A 12,498-nucleotide genomic window follows, 5' to 3' on the forward strand; every position below is an offset into this window, starting at 1 on the left:
CAGGATACAACTGGGGGGGTACACAGTGCACCCATGAATTCTAATCTTGGAACACAGACAGGAGCTTCCCTTGTGGGACACCCCAAAAGTTGCCAAGACCAAAAGAAGGTGATAGACCAAACATTCTGTCTGGGGTGTATACATACTTGGAATGCAAGGGTGGGAAACCCTGATGACCCATGGGCCGAGACAATTGTATGAAATGGGTCCTGTGAAGTGGAGAGTGGGCAGAGTGTAGTGTTGTGACCAGTACAGGCCATGACCCAGAGTAAGGATGGGTGCTGTTGAGGAGGTGCGGGTGGGGGAACTATGGGTATCTACTTATGGGTCTAGGTGTGCAGGTGTTGGCTGATGTGGGCCTATATGGACAGCCCTAGGGATGTAAGTGAATGTGTTCATTGGGCAGAGGTGTCACCCAAAGAGCAGCCACACCCACTACGAGTCCCACCACAGCAAAGTGTAATCTATATGGCAAGGAACAAAATAACCAGATGTAGATGTATATATGTAGAGGTATGTGTGTGTATATCTACCAGTAGCAACATAGAGATAAGCCTCTCCTTCTCCGCAGTACAAATGTATGCATACAGAGACAGAATACAGATACATACCCACATATAAATATATACATATGCAGACACCCATAGCCCCATATGTTGTGATATATATATATATATATATATATATATATATATATATATATATATATACAGATATATCTGATATATGTATATATATATATATATATATATATATATATATATATATATATATCAGATATATCTGTATATAGTAATATATATATATATATCTATATATATATATATATATATATAAATATATATTATATATATATATATATATATATATATATATATATATATATATATATATGTATATATATATATATATATATACATATATACTAGCTGTACCCAGCATGTGTTGCTGTGTCTCAGTCTGGTTAAATGGAAAAGAAAGAAAAGAGAAAGCGCACATTTCTAATATGTTTAATTTCACAATGCTTGTGGGTATACAATATTTTTTGTTGTTCCATTGTCTGTGCAGATATAGAGATTGTCTGGTTTGCCGACTCTAGAACATGCAACATATAACTGTCCATGTGAGAAGCAATCTGTGTGTAGATCTAAACCGCACAATTCTAAAGATTGGCCCTGAACTTTGTTGATGGTGATTGCAAATGCCAATCGAATTGGGAATTGCAATCTCTTAAATTGAAATGGCATATCCGTTGGAATCATAGGAATGTGAGGAATGAGGACATCTTCACCTTTGAAAGGTCCTGTCAAGATTGTTGTTTCTATGATGTTGCTTATTAATTATTTTACTACAAGCTGCGTGTCATTGCAAAGCTTTGGCTGGTTGATATTTCGCAACATGATAATTGGCACACCAATTTTCAATTGCAGTACGTGCGGTGGCATCCCTGGCAGATCGAGTGAATTCAAAAATTCTGTTGTATAATTAACTGCTTCATCTGCTTCCACAGCAGTGTTGACAGACTTGTATGTGACTGCCTCGCTTTGAATGTTAGACAGAATAATATTGTTAAGTTCGTAGACGTCTTTGTTCTTGGCCGCAAGAATAGCTCGTTCAGTCAGCCAATCATGATTCTTATAATTGGTTTGAATATCGGGAAATACTTTTTCAACCAATTCTTCTTTTGACGTCACTAAATTGCAGAAGTTATGAGGCAATGAAATTCGTCCTGAGGTCAGATCAACCGGCATCTTTCCATTCCCAATTTCCAGCAATTGATGTGAGAATACCTCAGCTGATCGATCATTTCGCAGCTGGACACGCATATTTGTAGTTAATTTTAATGTCTTTACATGTCGCCACAAAGTAGAGTATTTCAGGCAAGCATTTATTTCATCCACTGGTGTCGATCGAGGAGAACGAAGCAGATCTGAAGCTGCAGAAAGCGATCGCCGTGCTCGCAACCGTGCATCCTCAAGTCTGACTGCAATATCGCTCTGCTGCTTCCTCGCCATGTATTTGAACCATTCTTTGTCTGTTTCACTTGTTCGCTGATTCCTGTTCTTCCTCAGTTTGATTTGCAATTACTTGTCACACTGCTTCCGCTCCGTGAGTATGATGACCTAAGTTTGATCTTCTGCGAGGCATTATTTGGATGAACTAAAGCAGATCGATTGCACTGAAAAAGAAGTAAGAAAGTTACAACAAAAACATATAAAATTGCATATTTGTATACAAATATATAGAATCCATAGTAGGTATATAAAAACATGAGCGTATTTGAATGCAACGTGTGACATCTATATAATAGTAGGTATATAAAAACACGAGTGTATTCCAATGCAACATTGTGTGAAAATTTCAAAGCAATTGGTGAAGAACTTTCAGAGATTTAAGATTTTGAACAAATGAACATTTACATTTTTATTTATATAGATGTGACTGTAAATATACACATGTATATAACTAGGATATGATACAGCAGTTACGAGTTACATATGTTTACAGGCCGTGCATATGGGGGTGAGGGGTCCAATAAACAAACGTGTAACACATAGCATCAACCCCCCCACTCCCCCAGCTAGGCCAGTGAGACATAAAGACACATAATAAAGGTAAACACACCACTGCTTCCCAGACAACTGGCAGGATACTACCAGTGGGAGAAACCTGCCAGATCGAATCTTGAAACATAGACATTGATGTTCCTTGTGGGACCCCAAATATTAATGATCATCAGAGGCAGTCCCGGTAATGACTTAACAAACTAGGCTGTAGATGTGCATGGACCAGTAGGTTGTGCAAACCTGATAACCCATGGGTCGACACAACATTATGACATGTGTACCGACACGGGGAAAGTGGGCAGTGTGTAGTGGTGTGTTTATACCCCATCTGGACCACAGTAAGTATGAGTGCTGTAGAGGAGTGGCAGGTGGGGGAACTATGGGTATGCAATTATGGGCCTAGGCATGCAGGTGTTGGCTGGTGCAGTTATACTAGGACCGCCCCAGGGATGTAAGTAATATTCCGAAATGGGCGTAGCTGATGCCCATACCTCTCAACCCCTAAGAGCACATCCACTGGACAGGACATAAACCATTGGGGGAACAAATAGGGACCATACCTCTGAACTGTCTCCAATTTCAGGGGCGTCCCTGATTTTGACTCAATTTCTAACTCTGTCCCACTTAATCCCTCCTAAAACTAGTGACATTTGGAGGAAAGGTGGTGAATTACACATAATGAATAACAACAATTAAGAGTTGTAAACATCATTTACATGAGGAAATGTGTATGAATTCATATGCAGAGTCTGTCAATGTGTCAGGTTAATAGCACCAATAATTTAAATGTGTCCCTGATGTTGTTATGCTGTGTCCCTGATTCAGTTTGTATTTTTCCCCAATCGTATGAGAGGTCTGATAGGGACAGGAAGCACATATTCCACTGACAACCTTAGAAAGATGATAGAATATTAGGTATGCAGTAGCATGACTCAGCTGAAGGATGCGGGTTCCAAAACCTAATTACTTGTTTGTATTGAAGAGTGTCAGTTCCCATGTATTAGCCAGATGGGTGCAGATTGTAAGAGGAACACACCAATAATATGAATCAAACTCTGGACAGGCCGCGGATTCCATTACAGTCAAACGACATGCTGTCACCTAATGGGCAGCCATTCCTGATACTGTAGGCATGTAATCTGATGTAATAGGCATTACAAGGTAATACCATAGTCCTCACTCCTCCCAGGGTGTAAGTGTCAGATGCAAACACCAAATGCAGTGCATTTGCAAGGGAGCAAGCAGGTGTAAGCCTGTTTGGCCACCAGTATCTTGAGTATTACACTGGTAAAGCAATGTAGAGGCTAACTGAGTGTAAGAAACTGTAACGAGGTTAGCATTGCTTAGCTCTGCACAAACCCACACACCTGCTCATAACTGCTTTAATGTGCTTTAATCACTCTGTATCCAATGGCCTTGTTCTGCCCAGCAACAAAATAAATGGCCTCTGCAAAGCTCGAAACCAGGACCCTGCACACACAGCTGCTGTGAGTTACCACTAAGCCATGGCAGATATACATATATTGGACCTTATCACAAACATATCATCCAGCACAGTCATTCAACAGTATAGGAAATGTATTCCATCATGTAGATGTATGTGTGAGTGTTTGTGTCCAGCATATAGGTACATACATACATATATATACATATATCAGGAACATCTCATGTGACAACAAAGCATTACAAAGGAATGAAAAGCGAAACACCAACAATGTCTGCATTATGTAGTGGTGTTGTCCTATGTAATATCAAGACTCCCTCAGACAGACATGTGTCACTCATACACGCAAACATTTGTAGATTGGCCATATACATCACTCTGTGCATGTTATTTACATTAACACAACAGTTCCTGTCCAGTCATTATGTGTGAACAGTACTCTTGCAAGATGCTGTGCGCGACATCATCATCATGATAAAGGTAAATGGGGTAACCATAGAGCGACTGGTAGTGTCGTGTGTACAGTGGGGTCATCCACATCACGTGTACCTGGAACATTTAGGAATCATGTGCATACTAGGACCGTGCGCATGAGAGACTGGGGTGAGGACAACTGGAGTATGTTGTGATGCATAATAAAAGGGTTACATGTGTCCAGTGGACACATGTGTGAAATGGACAGCTATGTATGGGGCAATTTTTTTTCTAGGAACCAATTGGCCTTTGTTTGAGGGTGAGAGTGGGATGTGGGGGAAGGAAAGTAGGCATGCTCGGGGAGGACAGGTAGGGTAGGATGACAGACAAGACAGCATACAGGGTTGGTATATGACACATGTGGGGGGATACACCTCTGACAGGGAGGTATGTTCGCAGTCACAAGCCCATGAGCCCCCAAATGGAAGCAGTGGGACGGAGGTCCCCAGCCATGGGTAGCCACCACTGCACCAAAACAGCTGCAAAGGTGGCAGTGCTGGGGACTGTCTAAGAGGCAGCCTCACTCTGTAAATGTGACACTCTGCCCTTGAGCTGGCATATCTGGCCTTGGAGCCCCTTATTGAGCCCCCATACGCACCACGCCTGGGACTGTACGACAGTGGACATGTTCCTGTCTGGACCTGCTCCCAGGGATGACAAGCCCCATCCTCAGTGGCGGTACCACCAGAAGGTGGTGCAGAACCAACAGAGGTGGAGGTCCAAGGCTGGGTCCCAGATGTGCTGGTGCCCGGTGCCATGGCCAGCTGAAGTGGGACAGGAGGTTCTGCTGGGACCTCCAAATCCATACAGCCTATGGTGTTGCAGTTTAAACAAAGATATGGCTTAGTAATAGTCAATAGCATTCAGGATTACTTATAACAGCATGCGTAGATATGACCATCAACCCAACACAACCGATGGTATACATTTGCAGAGGGAGCACACCACATGCATATATACTTCATGACATCTGTACAAAGTGCAGAAGACTTGTGACTGCAGCAATGAACAGTGGCCCATTATTGGCATGTCACTGAGAACCCCAGACAGTGTCTGTCATACCACTGTTTCATGTGACATATGTCCAGTCAGGGATGTGATGGCAGTAACTCATCACTATCACCATGTACTGGCTGCAATCCTCACACTATGCTCCTGCAGTTCACAGATGTGTGTTCAGTGAGTAACACAGGAAACAAATGGTTCCACACACTGACCAGTCCACAGACGGCCCTACAGATGGGGGTCCCTCAGAAACAGAGCAGTGTCTTGTCAGATTTAAAACATGCAGAATAGCCATTACCACACACAATCTGTTAAACAGGCAGTAGTCTCAATGAAGTATAGCTACACTTACATGCTGTAGTCATGTCTGGCACATCACCCTTCTGTCTTTAGGCAATTTCCCACTGTGTATGTTGTTTGAGTAACATCCAGATATCACCTGTGATGACCAGGTACCACTCACAGCAACTGTCATGGGCAAACACCAACATGATGTTCCTAGATATTGTACTGTGTTTTTCACGCAAATGGCTATGGGAACATCACCACAGCTGTTCCACATGCAATCAGCTAGAGGAGGACTGCAATAGGTGCAGCGACCATCACCTGATCAAGACCATCACTTACAAAACACAAGCTGCTGCTGAGCAGGTGTACACCTCCACATCCAACAGAGAGTGTGTGGCAGGGACAGACAGAGGCAAAGTACATCAGAGAAGGGCTGGGAGACTAAAACCCAAGCATCGGCTATCACCCACCTACCAGTACAGGGGTTCAAACCCCTGACTGACTCCATGTGCCACAAAACTGACACTTTGGTGTGCTGTAAAAACATATATGTGTGTTGGTGAGTGACATCTGCAACAGAGATATAGTAGACATACATTAGGTGTAGCACATATGGCTGTCCACATGAATGGAAGTCATTATCAACAAAACCACACTCTCTAATGGACTCACATTGACATTATTTTCCAGGCCCACAAATACACTTCCAAACTACTTAGTTTGCCACAATGCGGTAATGCTTCCGCTCCGTGAGTATGATGACCTAAGTTTGATCTTCTGCGAGGCATTATTTGGATGAACTAAAGCAGATCGATTGCACTGAAAAAGAAGTAAGAAAGTTATAACAAAAACATATAAAATTGCATATTTGTATACAAATATATAGAATCCATAGTAGGTATATAAAAACACGAGCGTATTTGAATGCAACGTGTGACATCTATATAATAGTAGGTATATAAAAACACGAGTGTATTCCAATGCAACATTGTGTGAAAATTTCAAAGCAATTGGTGAAGAACTTTCAGAGATTTAAGATTTTGAACAAATGAACATTTACATTTTTATTTATATAGATGTGACTGTAAATATACACATGTATATAACTAGGATATGATACAGCAGTTACGAGTTACATATGTTTACAGGCCGTGCATATGGGGGTGAGGGGTCCAATAAACAAACGTGTAACACATAGCATCAACCCCCCCCCACTCCCCCAGCTAGGCCAGTGAGACATAAAGACACATAATAAAGGTAAACACACCACTGCTTCCCAGACAACTGGCAGGATACTACCAGTGGGAGAAACCTGCCAGATCGAATCTTGAAACATAGACATTGATGTCCCTTGTGGGACCCCAAATATTAATGATCATCAGAGGCAGTCCCGGTAATGACTTAACAAACTAGGCTGTAGATGTGCATGGACCAGTAGGTTGTGCAAACCTGATAACCCATGGGTCGACACAACGTATGACATGTGTACCGACACGGGGAAAGTGGGCAGTGTGTAGTGGTGTGTTTATACCCCATCTGGACCACAGTAAGTATGAGTGCTGTAGAGGAGTGGCAGGTGGGGGAACTATGGGTATGCAATTATGGGCCTAGGCATGCAGGTGTTGGCTGGCGCAGTTATACTAGGACCGCCCCAGGGATGTAAGTAATATTCCGAAATGGGCGTAGCTGACACCCATACCTCTCAACCCCTAAGAGCACATCCACTGGACAGGACATATTCCATTGGGGGAACAAATAGGGACCATACCTCTGAACTGTCTCCAATTTCCAGGGACGTCCCTGATTTTGACTCAATTTCTAACTCTGTCCCACTTAATCCCTCCTAAAACTAGTGACATTTGGAGGAAAGGTGGTGAATTACACATAATGAATAACAACAATTAAGAGTTGTAAACATCATTTACATGAGGAAATGTGTATGAATTCATATGCAGAGTCTGTCAATGTGTCAGGTTAATAGCACCAATGATTTAAATGTGTCCCTGATGTTGTTATGCTGTGTCCCTGATTCAGTTTGTATTTTTCCCCAATCGTATGAGAGGTCTGATAGGGACAGGAAGCACATATTCCACTGACAACCTTAGAAAGATGATAGAATATTAGGTATGCAGTAGCATGACTCAGCTGAAGGATGCGGGTTCCAAAACCTAATTACTTGTTTGTATTGAAGAGTGTCAGTTCCCATGTATTAGCCAGATGGGTGCAGATTGTAAGAGGAACACACCAATAATATGAATCAAACTCTGGACAGGCCGCGGATTCCGTACAGTCAAACGACATGCTGTCGCCTAATGGGCAGCCATTCCCGATACTGTAGGCATGTAATCTGATGTAATAGGCATCACAAGGTAATATCATAGTCCTCACTCCCTCCCAGGGGTGTAAGTGTCAGATGCAAACACCAAATGCAGTGCATTTGCAAGTGCGGGAGCAAGCAGGTGTAAGCCTGTTTGGCCACCAGTATGCGAGTATTACACTGGTAAAGCAATGTAGAGGCTAACTGAGTGTAAGAAACTGTAACCGGAGGTTAGCATTGCTTAGCTCTGCACAAACCCACACACACCAGCTCACAACAGCTTTAATGTGCCTTAATCACTACGTATCCAATGGCCTTGTTCTGCCCAGCAACAAAATAAATGGCCTCTGCAAAGCTCGAAACCAGGACCCTGCACACACAGCTGCTGTGAGTTACCACTAAGCCATGGCAGATATACATATATTGGACCTTATCACAAACATATCATCCAGCACAGTCATTCAACAGTATAGGAAATGTATTCCATCATGTAGATGTATGTGTGAGTGTTTGTGTCCAGCATATAGGTACATACATACATATATATACATATATCAGGAACATCTCATGTGACAACAAAGCATTACAAAGGAATGAAAAGGGAAACACCAACAATGTCTGCATTATGTAGTGGTGTTGTCCTATGTAATATCAAGACTCCCTCAGACAGACATGTGTCACTCATACACGCAAACATTTGTAGATTGGCCATATACATCACCCTGTGCATGTTATTTACATTAACACAACAGTTCCTGTCCAGTCATTATGTGTGAACAGTACTCTTGCAAGATGCTGTGTGCGACATCATCATCATGATAAAGGTAAATGGGGTAACCATAGAGCGACTGGTAGTGTCGTGTGTACAGTGGGGTCATCCACATCACGTGTACCTGGAACATTTAGGAATCATGTGCATACTAGGACCGTGCGCATGAGAGACTGGGGTGAGGACAACTGGAGTATGTTGTGATGCATAATAAAAGGGTTACATGTGTCCAGTGGACACATGTGTGAAATGGACAGCTATGTATGGGGCAATTTTTTTTCTAGGAACCAATTGGCCTTTTGTTTCCGTAGGGTGAGAGTGGGATGTGGGGGAAGGAAAGTAGGCATGCTCGGGGAGGACAGGTAGGGTAGGATGACAGACAAGACAGCATACAGGGTTGGTATATGACACATGTGGGGGGATACACCTCTGACAGGGAGGTATGTTCGGCAGTCACAAGCCCATGAGCCCCCAAATGGAAGCAGTGGGACGGAGGTCCCCAGCCATGGGTAGCCACCACTGCACCAAAACAGCTGCAAAGGTGGCAGTGCTGGGGACTGTCTAAGAGGCAGCCTCACTCTGTAAATGTGACACTCTGCCCTTGAGCTGGCATATCTGGCCTTGGAGCCCCTTATTGAGCCCCCATACGCACCACGTCTGGGACTGTACGACAGTGGACATGTTCCTGTCTGGACCTGCTCCCAGGGATGACAAGCCCCATCCTCAGTGGCGGTACCACCAGAAGGTGGTGCAGAACCAACAGAGGTGGAGGTCCAAGGCTGGGTCCCAGATGTGCTGGTGCCCGGTGCCATGGCCAGCTGAAGTGGGACAGGAGGTTCTGCTGGGACCTCCAAATCCATACAGCCTATGGTGTTGCAGTTTAAACAAAGATATGGCTTAGTAATAGTCAATAGCATTCAGGATTACTTATAACAGCATGCGTAGATATGACCATCAACCCAACACAACCGATGGTATACATTTGCAGAGGGAGCACACCACATGCATATATACTTCATGACATCTGTACAAAGTGCAGAAGACTTGTGACTGCAGCAATGAACAGTGGCCCATTATTGGCATGTCACTGAGAACCCCAGACAGTGTCTGTCATACCACTGTTTCATGTGACATATGTCCAGTCAGGGATGTGATGGCAGTAACTCATCACTATCACCATGTACTGGCTGCAATCCTCACACTATGCTCCTGCAGTTCACAGATGTGTGTTCAGTGAGTAACACAGGAAACAAATGGTTCCACACACTGACCAGTCCACAGACGGCCCTACAGATGGGGTCCCTCAGAAACAGAGCAGTGTCTTGTCAGATTTAAAACATGCAGAATAGCCATTACCACACACAATCTGTTAAACAGGCAGTAGTCTCAATGAAGTATAGCTACACTTACATGCTGTAGTCATGTCTGGCACATCACCCTTCTGTCTTTAGGCAATTTCCCACTGTGTATGTTGTTTGAGTAACATCCAGATATCACCTGTGATGACCAGGTACCACTCACAGCAACTGTCATGGGCAAACACCAACATGATGTTCCTAGATATTGTACTGTGTTTTTCACGCAAATGGCTATGGGAACATCACCACAGCTGTTCCACATGCAATCAGCTAGAGGAGGACTGCAATAGGTGCAGCGACCATCACCTGATCAAGACCATCACTTACAAAACACAAGCTGCTGCTGAGCAGGTGTACACCTCCACATCCAACAGAGAGTGTGTGGCAGGGACAGACAGAGACAAAGTACATCAGAGAAGGGCTGGGAGACTAAAACCCAAGCATCGGCTATCACCCACCTACCAGTACAGGGGTTCAAACCCCTGACTGACTCCATGTGCCACAAAACTGACACTTTGGTGTGCTGTAAAAACATATATGTGTGTTGGTGAGTGACATCTGCAACAGAGATATAGTAGACATACATTAGGTGTAGCACATATGGCTGTCCACATGAATGGAAGTCATTATCAACAAAACCACACTCTCTAATGGACTCACATTGACATTATTTTCCAGGCCCACAAATACACTTCCAAACTACTTAGTTTGCCACAATGCGGTAATGCACAGGTACTACATGAACCACAGGGGATAACCGGAGGTTCTACGGGCTAGGGCATGTGAAAGTGTTTGACATCTGTTGGTATGTCAATGGGAGTTATACTGGCAGTGACTGTGGTTGGGAGCATTATACCCCACACGCAGACACAAGGTGCCAGTACTGACATGCATGTGTGCATTGCTTCATGGGTGTGTAGTGGTTGGCTGTGCAAAATGGCTGTACAAGGCTGGGCGAGGGGTAATCCTTGGCATCATGCCACCCTACAATGGTGCGCAGTGTGGTACAGAGGTGTAGTGTCTGCAATGTCCCAAACAGATGAGTATTGTATGAACTGTCCTGACATTCTGGTTACCATTGTGTATGGCCATTGCTTTGCAATGCATGCCATGTCTGTGTTTGATAGTCCTTGACATGGACATTGCCTGGGATGTGCATGTCCCACAATAATGTACAGTGACATGTACAGGTGTACCTGGTTTGGCTGGCACATGTTGTGTACACAGACTTATCCTCTGATATGCCAGTACTGGCCTGGTGTGACAAGACCTGCTTATAGTCAGCAGTTTGACCCTGCACCTGCATTGATAGCATGATACAGGTATTCCCTGGTGTCAGTGACATCAGTCCATACAGGGCACATGTGTAAGGCATTGTATGGCCTCTGTGGATCACATTTGATGGCATCACATATGTTGCAGGCATCCAGTGGGAAACATAGTGAAGGCACATTGTCCACAATTATGTGCCTATTGTACTGCTGTACAGGGTGCCATGCCCTCTACAGCCCACTGCAATCACACCATGCCTACTATCTGTCATCAATGTGCAGGGTACTAGCAACATAGCAGGATATTCTAGGCAAATGTGTTTGTGTATGACAAATGGGTTCATGACGTATTCTGGGTAATAGTAGGGTTGCATACTTTGTTCACCAGGCCTTTTGCCAGATGTAGGGGTATGGCTTGCCAACACAGTCCCTTGGCTGACTGACATCTGTACTCCTCGTGAGGTGGACAATGTGACATATAAGACGGACACCATATAGGAAAACTACTAAATCCACTCTCCAACATGTCCAGTGGTTAGACACTCACAGCCACCTCCACACAGGCTATGACAGTCAAACACACACACACACACACACACACACACACACACACACACACACACACACACACACACACACACACACACACACCTGCCATGTCTTGGAATAAAACCCCTACCTAACTAGTGTATCACACTACTGCATTACACAGTTACAGCACTATGGAGATTACTGGGTTCCAGCAGTTCCAGAGGTGTATGTCTAGGTGGGTGACATCAGCAGGACTGCCAAAGATGGTCATGTGAATTGTAAAGAGTGTGTATACTCATAATAGCATTGTTACATTTCAGGCAGACACACACACACACACACACACACACACACACACACACACACACACACACACACACACACACACACACACACATACACACACACACACACACACACACACACACACTTGACCTGTCTGGGATTAGAACACCTACCAAACTAGTTTAACAC

The sequence above is a fragment of the Protopterus annectens genome, chromosome 3.part0, assembly GCF_019279795.1.
Source record: "Protopterus annectens isolate FY-2018-M chromosome 3.part0, PAN1.0, whole genome shotgun sequence".
Lineage (NCBI taxonomy): Eukaryota > Metazoa > Chordata > Ceratodontiformes > Protopteridae > Protopterus > Protopterus annectens.